This window comes from Hemitrygon akajei, chromosome 12, assembly GCF_048418815.1.
Source record: "Hemitrygon akajei chromosome 12, sHemAka1.3, whole genome shotgun sequence".
Taxonomy (NCBI): domain Eukaryota; kingdom Metazoa; phylum Chordata; class Chondrichthyes; order Myliobatiformes; family Dasyatidae; genus Hemitrygon; species Hemitrygon akajei.
The window spans coordinates 28,458,941-28,472,627 of NC_133135.1; the positions used below are offsets into that span (position 1 = coordinate 28,458,941).

Sequence of the window (13,687 nt, forward strand, 5' to 3'; positions counted from 1 at the left end):
GGCGAGTGCGCACACAGCCATTTGATTTCACTTGGCCCTTCTATGCATGGAGGGCTCTCTCTTTTGGGTGTGGGCTTTCGAGTGCGCATATATCTTTCACCTTGGCGGGCTTGGCTCATCGATCCCACACAGCAAATTGCACAGCATGTGCCATTACTAACATGACTCAATAAAACTGTTTAATTAAATGTTCAGCGCAATATGTAACATATTGTCATTGAGTATGGTGCAATTATGCCCTGGCTAGTCACACTTTTCTCATGGAGGAGAAGCAGCTCTCTTGATCCTTTTGACAACACAGAAAATAATAATATAAAATTTTTGTCTTTTTTAAAAAAAAAAGAGGGGACCTCCACTGGTCCATTTAAGGATTATTTATGAAATAATTTATGACAGAGTGATACTGTCCTGGAACTCATTCAGCTATTGGCTGTTTTTGAAGTTTGGGTTTGTAATGGTTGTAGGAGCATCTTTTTGATACTTACATGAAATCTGGTCAGTCTTCCCCAATCCACGTATGAGTAAAGAATTCCCAAAGGAAGAACAGATACAAAGTAAGATCAGACCTGACTCCAGAATACCCTTTCGTAATACCTCTCTCAAGCTATTAGCAGACCAAGTAGTGATAATGCTAAACATAAGAGATTCTGCAGATGCTGGAAATCCAGAATAATGCACTCAAAATGCTGGAGAAACTCAGCAAGTCAGGCACCATCTATGGAAAAGAATAATAAGACAAAGTTTCGGGCTGAGGCCCTTTATTAGTGATGATGTTAGGGGCATGAGGTATTTTGCTCCTTTGTTTCAGCAGCTCTCCCCCCCCCCCCATTGTTTCCTGAATTTGTTGACTTCTCTTGGAAAAGCAGTAGCCTGCAATTGTTTTATCTTCCATATATGGACACTTGAAGCTTTACTGTGGGCGATTTGAGTGAACTCAAGGTTTCTAGGTAATGATAAGAATCAAAATAGGACTTTGACCAATAGTCCTTGGGCACTGAGAACCGTGAAACTGAACACAACAAAGGTTTCTCTTCCCTCAGCAAAGATGAGATCTGAAAACAAGACTATTTTGACCCGTCTGATGCAATCACTAACTGAATAGAGTAGGCGAGTCACTGGGGAAAATCATAACTGCTGCAGACACATTCTACAGCTGGAACTCAATCAGAATTCTATTAAGCTTTGATAAGGTCGGCTTCTCAATTTTTGCCGCAGATTCAGGGAGTTGACTAGAGTGGATGGGTTCTGGCTATAATGGGAATGTGAGACTTGGCTTAAGCAGTTTAGTAATCACCAGCCTCAAAATGGCTTTGCGACATTCAACGAATCTCTACTGCTGCTAAGTGTCCTGCCTGGATTCCGATTATCTGAAAGGAGCGGGAAGAACTTCTCACAACACGACGAGTTAATGGACAGAAAAATAAAAATGAAATAAAAGGTCTGATTGGAAATGGATTTTGTGCCCGGTATTAAACTGCTCCCTCTAGATTTTTCTGAATTATTTGAAGCAAACAACAATATAACATTGCCATGCCAAATGACCTTTATCTTCTGTACAAAGGCCAAATGATTGAACTCTCTAGTTTATTGGAAGAGTTATTTAGGTTAGCTCAGCCATTCTAAATGATCTTCAACTATACATAAAAGCCAATTAATCAAATCTGTATCATTTTATTTTAAGAAGAAGGAAAGCAACTTAATCTGATTTGTAACCAAATAAAAAATCCCAAGTCTTTTACTTGGAATAACTTCCTGACAATGAGCACTAGGCACAGGTAATGGATAGACAGTGCAGAATATACTGCTAAAGTGCATCAGAGTCTATTTTCACTTATCATTCTACAGGCTGTATAAATTGTGGTATAAAGTACCATTTCCATTATACGCCGTGTGTAAGTGAATATCCTGGATTGATCCAAGCAGAAGACGAAGGTGAAGATATTTTAATAGAGGGGTAAAAAAAAGCCTAGCTTTGAAAATTGATTGTCCATAAAAAAAAACACTTAGTATGTTTTTTTCCAATTTGGTTGCCATGGTTCCTGGATTACTATACACTTCAAAAGGCCTCATGGTTTGAGTTTGCCAGTAGCCAGCTATTCAAAAATGAGCTTGAGGTTCAGATATTCATCTTTTTAGATTGCTTTTTAAAATATGTAATATTCATTACTAGTTAAAGAACAGATTTATATAGAGAGATGGTTACACATTAGATTTGTAGGGCCAAATCTGGTTGTTTCTTTTGAATGGTTTGATCAGTTTGCTGTCGAAGACCACAATGATTTCAGTGGAATTCTGGGGTTTCAGAGACTAAGTGGAAGGCATGTTACTTTTAATTATTTCTTTTTAAGTTATTATTTCAGGAATTTCACAGGCCTGGATGAACCATAAGATCCATATGATATATATGTGTGTGTGTGTATGTGTATATATATAGGAATTCAATGGTATGGGGAAAAAGCTGTTGTTGAATAGATGAGAATGTGCCTCCTTCCTGGCTTCTGGAGGCTTCTGTACCTCCTTCCTGATGGTAGCAATGAGAAGAGGGCATGTCCTGGATAATGGGTGTCCTTAATAATGGACACCTCCTTTCTGAGGCACTGCTTCTTGAAGATGTCTCAGGTACTACGTAGGCTAGTACCCAAGATGGAACTGACTAATTTCATAACTTTCTGTAGCTCCTTTTGGCCCTGTGCAGTAGCCACATCACCACACCTCCCCATACCATACAGTGATGCAGCCTGTCAGACAGCTTTCCATAGTACAGCTATAGAAGTTTTTGAGTGTTGCAGTTGACAAACTTAATGAAGTATAGTCACTGTCTTGCCTTCTTTATGGCTGCATCACTTCGTCAGGACCAGGTTAGATCCTTTGAGATCTTGACACCCTGGAACTCAAAATTGCTCACTCTCTTCAGTTTTGATCCCTCTATGAGGATTGGTTCATGTTCCCTCGTCCTACCCTTCCTGAAGTCCACAATCAGCTCTTTGGCCTTATTGACATTAAGCACAAGGTTGTTGCTGTGACACCACTCAACTCGCTGGTATGTCTCGCTCCTGCACACCCTCTCATCTCCATCTGAGATTCTACCTACAATGGTTGTATCATCAGCAAACTTGTAGATGATATTTGAGCTATACCTTAGAAGGTTGGCGTCATTCAATGTCTGTAGTGAGATGCTGAAGATGTTCTATAGGTCAGTTGTGGAGAGCACCCTCTTCTTTGTGGTGGCGTGTTGGGGAGGAAGCATTAAGAAGAGGGACGCCTCACGTCTTAATAAGCTGGTAAGGAAGGCGGGCTCTGTCGTGGGCAAAGTACTGGAGAGTTTAACATCGGTAGCTGAGCGAAGGGCGCTGAGTAGGCTACGGTCAATTATGGAAAACTCTGAACATCCTCTACATAGCACCATCCAGAGACAGAGAAGCAGTTTCAGCGACAGGTTACTATCGATGCAATGCTCCTCAGACAGGATGAAGAGGTCAATACTCCCCAATGCCATTAGGCTTTACAATTCAACTGTCAGGACTTAAGAACTTTTTAAAAGCTATTTTTAACGCTTTTTGAGATAGTGATTTAGATGCATATCATATTTTTCACTGAGTTAAGTATTGTATGTTATTAGTTTTGCTACAACAAGTGTATGGGACATTGGAAAAAAAGTTGAATTTCCCCATGGGGATGAATAAAGTATCTATCTATCTATCTATCTATCTACCTATCCACACAGTCGTGGGTGTACAGAGTGTAGAGCAGTGGGCTAAGCACACCCCCAAAGTGTGCTAGTGTTGATTGATAGCGAGGAGGAGATATTCTTACCAATCTGCACAGATCATGGTCTTCCAGTTAGGAAGTCAAGGGTCCAATTGCAGACAGAGGTACGGAGGCCCAGGTTCTGTAACTTCTCAATCAGGATTATGGGAATGATGGTGTTAACCACTGAGATATAGTCAATAAACAGCATCCAGAAATAGGTGTGTGTTTTGTCTAGGTGATCTAAGGCCCTCTGAAGAGCTATTGAGATTATGTCTGCCATAGACCTATTGCGGTGAAAGACAAATTGCAATGGGTCCAGGTCATTGCTGAGGCAGGAATTCAGTCTAGTCATGGCCAACCTCTAAAAGCATTTCATTACTGTAGATGTGCATGCTACTGGGCGATAATCATTAAGGCAGCTCACACTACTCTTCTTAAGCGCTGGTATAATTGTTGAGTTTTTGAAGTGTGGGAACTTCCGCTTGTAGCAGTGAGAGTTTGAAAATGGCCTTGAATACTCCCGCCAATTGGTTGGCACATGTTTTCAGAGCCTTACCAGCTATAATGGCCTGCTGCCTTGTGAGGGTTCACTCTCTTTAAAGACAGTCTAACATTGGCCTCTGAGATGGAGATCACAGGGTCACTGGGTGCAGCAGGGATCTTCACAGCTGTAGTTATATTCTACCTTTCAAAGCGGGCATGGACAGCATTGAGCCCATCTGGTGGTGAAGCATCGCTACCTTTAATGCCATTGAGTTTCGCTTTGTGGGAAGTAATGTCTTGCAAACCCTGCCAAAGTTGTTGTGCATCCGATGTCGCCTCCAGCCTCATTTGGAATTGTCCCTTCACCCTTGAAGTAGCCCTCCACAAGTCATACCTGGTTTTCTTGCACAGACTTGAATGCCACAGTTCTAGCCTTCAGCTGGTGACGTACCTGCTGGTTCATCCATTGCTTTCAGTTTGGGAACTACAGCAAGTGTTTGTAGGCACCCTCATCCACACAGGTTTTAATGAAGTCAGTAACAACTGCAGCATACTCATCCAGGTTCGAAGACCTCATGTGCAAAGAAGCACTTCTGGACTAAACTGGAAGCACTGAAGGTTGCTTGACAGCTGTGGCAGGGCTTGAATGCTGTCACCTGCTACAAAGTGAAAACAAGCCACATGGGTGACAACAAGGCATCATTCCCAGATGAGCTCAATGCTTTTAATGCTCGCTTTAACCTTCAAAACATAGAGGAAACTTCATGAACTTCCGGAACCCCTGATGACCTTGTAATTTCAGGCTCTAAGGATGATGTGAGAGCAGCCTTCTGGAGAGTGAGCCCACAGAAAGCATCCAGCCCTGAAAGAATACCGGGACGTGTGCTAATGACCTGTGCTGATCAACTGGCTGGAGTCCAGAGAGTTCACCAGTATCTTCAATCTGTTGCTTCAGCAGCCTGAGGTTCCCACCTGCTTTAAGCAGGCTTCAATTATACCAGTGCCTAAGATGAAGTTGGTAACCTGCCGCAATGACTGTCATCCAGTAACACTTACATCCGCTGTGATGACGTGCTTTAGGAAATATGGTGAAATATATCAACTCCTGCTTGAGAAGCAACTTGATTCAACTTCAGTTTGCCTACTGTCACAACAGGTCAACAGCAGGTGCCATTTCATTGGTTTTTCACTCATCCCTGGAACATCTGTACAGTGAAGCTGTTCTTCATTGACTACAACTCAGCATTCAATGCTATCATCCCCTCGAAACTAGTCAATAAGCTTTAAGACTTTGGCTTCAAGACCTCCTTGTGCAAGTGGATCCTGTGATTTCCTCACTTGCAGACCCCAGTCAGTTTTGATTGGCAACAACATCTCCTCCACAATCTCCATCAGCACTGGTGCACCACAAGGCTGTGTGATTAGTGTGCATAGCCCCCTATCCTACTCACTTTCTACTTTTGAATGTGAGGTTAAGCACAGCTCCACTGTGATATTTAAGTTAGCTGATGGCACTCTGTTGTTGGCCAAATCAAAGTTAGTGGTAAATGTTGCCACACACACACACACACACACACACACACACACCTTGCTGAGTGGTGCCACAATAAAAACTTTTCACTCAGTGCTCGCAAGACCAAGGAGTTGATTAAAACCACAAGACCATAAGACATAAGAGCAGGACTAGTCCATTTGACCCATTGAGACTGCTCCAACATTTCATCATGGCTGATCCCAGATCCCATTCAACCCCACACACCTCCCCTCTCACCAAATCTAAAAAAATTCCTCCTAACTTTTGTTTGAAAAGGTTGTTCCTCCATTTTGAGGTTGTGCCCTCTAGTTCTAAATACCCCCGCCAGAGGAAACATCCTCACCACATCCACCTTTTCTCATCTTTCATTCCCGGAATCGTTATCGTGAACTTCCTCTGAACCCTCTCCAGCACATACTTGCTTTGATAAGAAGGCCAGAACTGTTCACAATACTCAAGGTGAGGCCTCATCAGTACCTTATAAAGCCTCAGCATCACATCCTTGCTCTTATATTCTAGACGTCTTGAAATGAATGCCAACATTGCATTTGCCTTCCTCATCACTGACGCAACCTGCAAGTTAACCTTTCGGACGTTCTGCACAAGGACTCCCAAGTCCTTTTGCACCACAGTTTTTTAGATATTCTCCCTATTTAGAAAGTAGTCTGCACATTTATTTCTTCTACCAAACTGCATGACCATGAACTTTCCAACATTGTGTTTCATTTGCCATTTTCTTGCCCACTCTCCCAATCTGTCAAAATCCTTCTGCAACCTTCCTGTTTCCTCAACTCCTCCAATCTTTGTATCATCTGAAAATTTGGCAACAAAGCCATCAATTCTATTATCTAAATCATTGATATACAGAATAAAAAGAAGTGGTCCCAACACTGACCCCTGTGGAACACATTAAGTCACTGGCAGACACCCAGAAAAGGATGCTTTTATTCCCACTCACTGCCTTATACCAATCACCCAAAACTCTAACCATGCTAGTAACTTTCCTGTAATACCATAGGCTCTTGGTAAGCAGCCTCATGTGTGGCACCTTGTTAAAGGTCTTCTGAAAGCCCAAATATACAACATCCACTGCATCCCCTCTATCTATCCTACTTGTAATCCCCTCAAAGAATTCCAACAGGTTCATTAGGAAACATTTTGTCTTAAGGAAACCATGCTGACTTTGTCCTCTCCTGTCCTGTGTCACCAAGAACTCTCTGACCTCATCCTTAGCAATTGACTCTAACATCTTCCCAGCCACTGAGGTCAATCTAACTGGTCTATAATTTCCTTTCTTAGTGGAGTGACATTTGCAGTTTTCCAGTCCTCTGGTACCTACATGGATCATGACTTTAGGCTGTTCACTCTCCCAGTTAAGAATACTGAGGACTCAATCCAAGATATCGCGGATCCTAGCACACAGGAGGCAACATACCATCCAGGAATCTTGTTCTCGCCCACAGAATCTCCTGTCATTCCCCTAACTAATGAATCCCCTATCACCACAGCCAGCCTCTTCTCCCCTTACTAACCAAGGAACTGTCAACCTCTGCTTTAAATATAACCAATGACTTGGCCTCTACAGCTGTCTGTGACAATGAATTCCACAGATTCATCACCACCTGACTAAAGAAATTGCTCCTCATCTCTGTCCTACAGTACTTATAGCCACTTGCACTCAAAACATTAATATTTAAAACAGGCAATTACTTATATCAGCCAAAGATAATAGATTGCTACATTCATTAATGTTAGCTATAAAGTTGCTGGTTATAAAGGTTTTATTTCAAACAGGAACTCCTGTGGTGCAATGGAAATGAATTACAGACAGAAATGATGGACATTTTTTTGCAATATATTTAGTAATCTTATGGAATTGGCTCTGGTTTTCAAACAGTTCAGTGGGTGAAACCAATCCCTGCATTGGGTATATCCGACAAGATAATATTTCCAGAATGTTCTGTTTGGTGCTGCTGGTTAACAATTCAAACATCAAAAAGGTGCATGATGACAAGGGAGCTGAGAGTCTGGATTTTTTATTCACTTCATGCTTGCAAGCTGCTGGTGTTTGTCACAAGCGAGGGACCGAGGAACCAGGCTCAGCATTGGTAGTTGACCTAAAGACTATTGTCATCCATAGACTGTGCACTAGTTCCATCCACCATGAGAAAAAAGCCTTGGTTTACACGATGACTGGACTTACTACAATCAATGAAGATTGTGAGAATTACTTACTCCCTCATGGCTGGTCAGTTGAGTCAATGACTACCTAAGCTACAAAGACCAAAGATATTCCAAGTTCCATTTACAACAGGTGAATTCTGTCTGGGTGACAACAACACAGTTGATTATTGTGTCATGGAGTTTAGCAAGTCAACGTTGGAACTGCAGAACATCCACCATTAACTTCATGAACAAATAGGTTTTTGTGAATAGAGGATGAGGAGAGATATCCCTCCAACAATGTCTTCAGCAGGCGAACAGCTGGTGACACTGTGAAAACTGGCCGGATGGGTCAACAGCCCAGGGAAATTAATGCTGTGGAAAAAGCCTGTCGTGTAAGTCAATCATTGAAGGGCCATTGGACCTTGTATTAGTTCGCCAGCGTAGATTACCCCAGCACCACTCAAGTCTGCTTACCCTCTCTGCTTTGAGAGTCATAGAGCAATCCAGCCTCGATGCAGGACCTTCAGGCCAACAAGTCCCATCGGACCGTGAAACCACCCAACTAGTCCCAATTCCTGTCTTCAGCTCATATCCCTCCAAACTCTGCCCCTCTATGGCCCTTCAATGTTTAAGAGCAGTTCGGATAGGTACCTGGATGGCAGGGATATGGAGGGCTGTGGTTCTGATGCAGGTCAATTGGTCAGGCAGTTTAAATGGTTTGGCATGGATTAGATGGGAAGAAGGGCCTGTTTCTGTGCTGTACTTTTCTATGACTCAATGACCCTTTTTTCAAATGCTTCCTATATGTTACTTCTATACCTGCCTCCAGATTCCACTCAGACCAGAATCCAAAAAGATGGCCCGGCTTAACTTTGTTTAAAAAAAGTGCTAACTCTCCTGAATATCAAGCAGTAGTAAATCAAGACATTTGGACTTGCTGTGGTGTCTAGAAGACATTTTGCCACTCATCCGAGAGGCTTCTTCAGTTCTGATCCATGGTGGGTAGTTTTCTGGCTTATAAACTCCGTGAGCTGTTTAAAGGTACTGCAATCACATGAGAGTCATTAAGAGTTGTAGAGGTAATGAGAGGGTCATTAGTCTTATATTTCCATGAATGGAGGTATGAACTGTTGTGGAGACACCAGGGTAGAGATGTAAGTAGCTGACAGGTGGTGTCGTACCCAACCCCCTCTGTTCAGCGATGGGTTTTCCATTGTGACAAGGATGGCCCCTTTCACCCCTCTTTCAAGCTACCTGTCCTGCCTGTTCAAAATGCGCACATTGCTATCATCAAAGGAGTGTCCCTTGTCTTTTAGGTGTAGATTTACAGCTGAGTCTTGACCTGAGGTGTTGACCCTCCTATATTGGGCCATCCGTTTGTGAAGCGATTATTTTGTCTCGCTGATGTACAGATCTGTGTAGTTCTTATTACACGGGATAGCATATACAATATTGCTCTGTTTTTGTTTGAGTGTAGGATCCTTGGGGTGGATGAGTTTCTGTCTGAGTGTGTTGGTAGGTTTGGAAAACCTAGGGATTTGGTGTTTGTTGAAAATCCTTCTGAGTTTCTCTGAAACTCCAGCTACATATGGCATGACTATGTTTTTCCATCTGCTTTGCTCCTTACCTCTGTCTGTTGGGCTGATGTCCCTGCTGGTTTTTGTTGCTGTCTTGATGAAAGCCCAGTCAGGGTAGCGACAAGCTTTCAAGGCTTCTCTCAGATACTTGTGCTCCTTGTCTTTAGCTATAATGCTCGTGGACACATTCTCAGCACAGGGATGTAGTGTTCTGATAATCTCCAATTTCTGTTGTAATGAGAGATTAGTCAAACCGTAGGTACTGATCTGTCTGGGTTGATTTCCTATAAACTTCAATGTCTAGATGTGCATTTTCTTTGATAAGTACTGCACAGTCTAAAAAGGCCAGTCTATTGTTCTCGACGTCTTCTCATTACCCCCTACGACTCTTAACGACCCTCATGTGATTGCTATACCTTTAAACAGCTCACGGAGTTTATAAGCCAGAAAACTACCCACCATGGATCAGAACTGAAGAAGCCTCTCAGATAAGTGGCGAAATGTCTTCAAGACAACACAGCAAGTCCAGTTGCCTTGATTTACTACTGCTTCATATACAAAGACCTGGATGACCAAGATCCTTCACAGGGAACATCATTGAATGCATGGATCAAATGGCATGAAAGATGTAAAGAGCTTTCCACTTTGTTTGTTCCTGTGAATATGATTTCAGTGTGAATAAAGTTTATTCTGAGGCAATAAACACAAGCTGAAAGTTCCATTTCCACAACTGCTGCAGTACAGTTAAGCTGATTGAAAGCTGGTGCAGCTGTGCTGAATTTTGCATCATCAGCAAATCCTGTCTATCTCTGCAGTGTGACGGCAGAACAGGTTAACACCCAGATGATGGAATGCTGTCTCTTAACCACAAGGTCAGAAATGCTGGCATTCAGCTAATGAGGGGTGTATACAGTGTATATATTTGAACTTCACGCAAGCACACCTGACCTGCACCTTGTGAGCTAAAATATATTATCATAAACAGACATTGCCTGAAGCATTCCAAGAACTACTGCCCATTGTGAAAGTAGGTTCAGATACTACCATGACCACAATTGGGAAGCTTCGATCTTAGATTACACCTGGTAGAGAGGATGACTATCAAGGTACTGGCATGAACAGTCAAACTAAGTGCACATATATAGTTAGAGAGTACTACAGCACAGAAACAGGCCTTTTGTCCCTTCTCCAGGCTGACTTGATCAATCTAGTCCAATCTATCTGCACCTGTACCATATTCCTCCAAATTCCTCTCATCCATATGCTTATCTAAACTTTTCTTAAATGGTACTTTTGAACTCATATCTAGCAATTCCTCTAGCAGCTTCTTCAACACTTGCACCACCCTCTGAGTGAGAAGTGTTGCATGTTTATTCAGTGACAATCTAAGCACTAAAGATCTAGTTTGACTTTTGGTTAGTTACTCATTCTGCCTAAACAAATGGGAATCTTTGTGTGGTTCACTTCATTTGACATAGTGCTGTAGAACCGGCAGTTTGTTGTGAAAACCTTTTCTGACTCACCAACATTCTTCAGTGAAATAAATCTACCAGCTCTGGCTCACACCTAGCCCCACAGTGACGGACTTGACTCTGAACTGTCTGCTCCTTTGGCTCGGCAAACCATGCAAGCTGGGAGGGCCAACAAATGGTGGACTAGTAAGTGACAGCCTTTCCCGTGGGCAGAAGTGAATAGGAGGGAGGAGGGAGAGGTTGCAATTCTAGCTGCAAGAAGGTCCCACATGTTCTTAGGTCTGAAGTACACCACTACTCTAATTCTGGGTCTCTTCCATTGCTTCAGGAATTGGCTGAAGCTGGCTTTACACAGGCTGTGATTAGTAGTGTTTAAAATGTGAACTGTACAGTTATTAACATTACAGGGTCCAGGTTTTGAGATTATATAATAGCTGAAAGAGGGGGCATGTGAAGACAGAGGTAGCAGGCCCACGTAACATATTGGAAGCGCTTTGCCAGATGCATAACTGCTAAAGTCACTCTCTCCACTTTCTTTTTGCATTTCAATTGACTTTTATTTTATAGAGCAAGTTGTACGCATTGCTGATGTTGTCCACATCCATGGCCAAATCCACATCTAAACTGGAATTCTGTGTCTGTACCAGCCCCAGCTTCAGCCTTCTTGTCTAATCCAAATCTTTAATCATGATCAGTTGGATCGTTAGGCTCTGTCCTTGTAGTTTCAGAATGGGTCTTGTGTCATAATGTAGCAGGAAAGATTTCTGGAGGAAGCTGAAGGTAGTCACATAGGTACTGGATGTGCTCGTAGGTCAAGAACCAGTAGAAGCATCTCCAAGCAGACTACTTCTTTACATAACCACGAGATTTCAATGACTTCATGACCTTTATAACATGCAGATTAGGGATAATTTTTTTCTGCCAACTCAAAACGTTTTGACATTGATGTGCCGTGGAGAGCATTCTAATAGGCTGCATCACCGTCTGGTATGGAGGGTCTACTGCACAGGACCGAAAGAAGCTGCAGAGGGTTGTAAATTTAGTTGGCTCCATCTTGGGTACTAGTCTACAAAATACCCAGGACATCTTCAAGGAGCAGTGTCTAAGGAAGGCAGCTTCCATTATTAAGGACCTCCAGCACCCAGGGCATGCCCTTTTCTCACTGTTACCATCAGGTGGGAGGTGTAGAAGCCTAAAGGGACACACTCAGTGATTCAGGAACAGTTTCTTCCCCTCTGCCATCTGGTTTGTAAATAGACATTGAACCCTTGAACCCTACCTCACTTTTTAAATATATTATTTCTGTATTTTTGCACGATTTTTAATCTATTCAACATACATATACTTTATTTATTTATTATTATTTTTTTCTTCTATAATATGTATTGCATTGTACTGCTGCTGCTAAATTAACAAATTTCACAACACATGCCGGTGATAATAAACCTGATTCTGATTCCGATTCCGATTTGCACAACTTTTTTTGTTACATTATATCCTCTTTTGAAGAGGAGCTCATAGATAGCAATACGGTTTTCTCTGGGGCATCAAATTACCTGCGTCTCAATATCACCAAGACCAAGGAGATGGTGGTGGACTTTAGGAGATCTAGGCCTCATATGGAGCCAGTGATCATTAATGGAGAATGTGTGGAGCAGGTTAAGACCTACAAGTATCTGGGAGTGCAGTTAGACGAGAAGCTAGACTGGACTGCCAACACAGATGCCTTGTGCAGGAAGGCACAGAGTCGACTGTACTTCCTTAGAAGGTTGGCGTCATTCAATGTCTGTAGTGAGATGCTGAAGATGTTCTATAGGTCAGTTGTGGAGAGCGCCCTCTTCTTTGTGGTGGCGTGTTGGGGAGGCAGCATTAAGAAGAGAGACGCCTCACGTCTTAATAAGTTGGTAAGGAAGGCGGGCTCTGTCGTGGGCACAGAACTGGAGAGTATGACATCGGTAGCAGAGCGAAGGGCGCTGAGTAGACTACGGTCAATCATGGAAAACCCTGAACATCCTCTACATTGCACCATCCAGAGACAGAGAAGCAGTTTCAGCGACAGGTTACTATCGATGCAATGCTCCTCAGACAGGATGAAGAGGTCATTACTCCCCAATGCCATTCGGCTTTACAATTCAACCGCTGGGGGTAAGATATGTTAAAGTGCCGGGGTTAGGACTGAGCTTAAGTTACCATTCAATGTATTTTATTTTAAGTATTTTATTTTATGTATGTATTTTAAGTATTGTATGTAATTAGTTTTGCTACAATAAGTGTATGGGACATTGGAAAAAATGTTGAATTTCCCCATGGGGATGAATAAAGTATCTATCTATCTATCTATCTATCTATCTATCTATCAACATCTTCAACTCTTGTGACCATTGAATGTGCTTTAGGTGAAGGGAATGCAATATGGCCTCTTGACGGTTTTTGCGTTGACTACTCCTTGCAGTGGTTCTAATCATTGTAGAATCAAGAGCCAGTCACTTTGATACTCCGCCACTTAGATGGAAGAGGTTTGCATTGCCCACATCTGATTATGAATTACAGTGCTCTACCAGTAGAGAGCTCTACTACAGAGCCTGCTAATCTGTCAACAAAAACAATGAGTGATCCCAGCTGCAGTCAGCCTTTTTGCACTCTCAGTATGAGCGTCACACAGTCAGAGCATGATCTCTCCGCAAACGTGAAGGGATCAAGGACAC

General features: G+C 42.5%; 1 pseudogene; it reads right to left on the reverse strand.

The window, feature by feature from the left end:
• Positions 1–4,806: 4,806 nt before the first annotated feature.
• LOC140737436 (small ribosomal subunit protein eS10-like) lies at positions 4,807–12,529 on the reverse strand (annotated as a pseudogene).
• Positions 12,530–13,687: the final 1,158 nt, after the last annotated feature.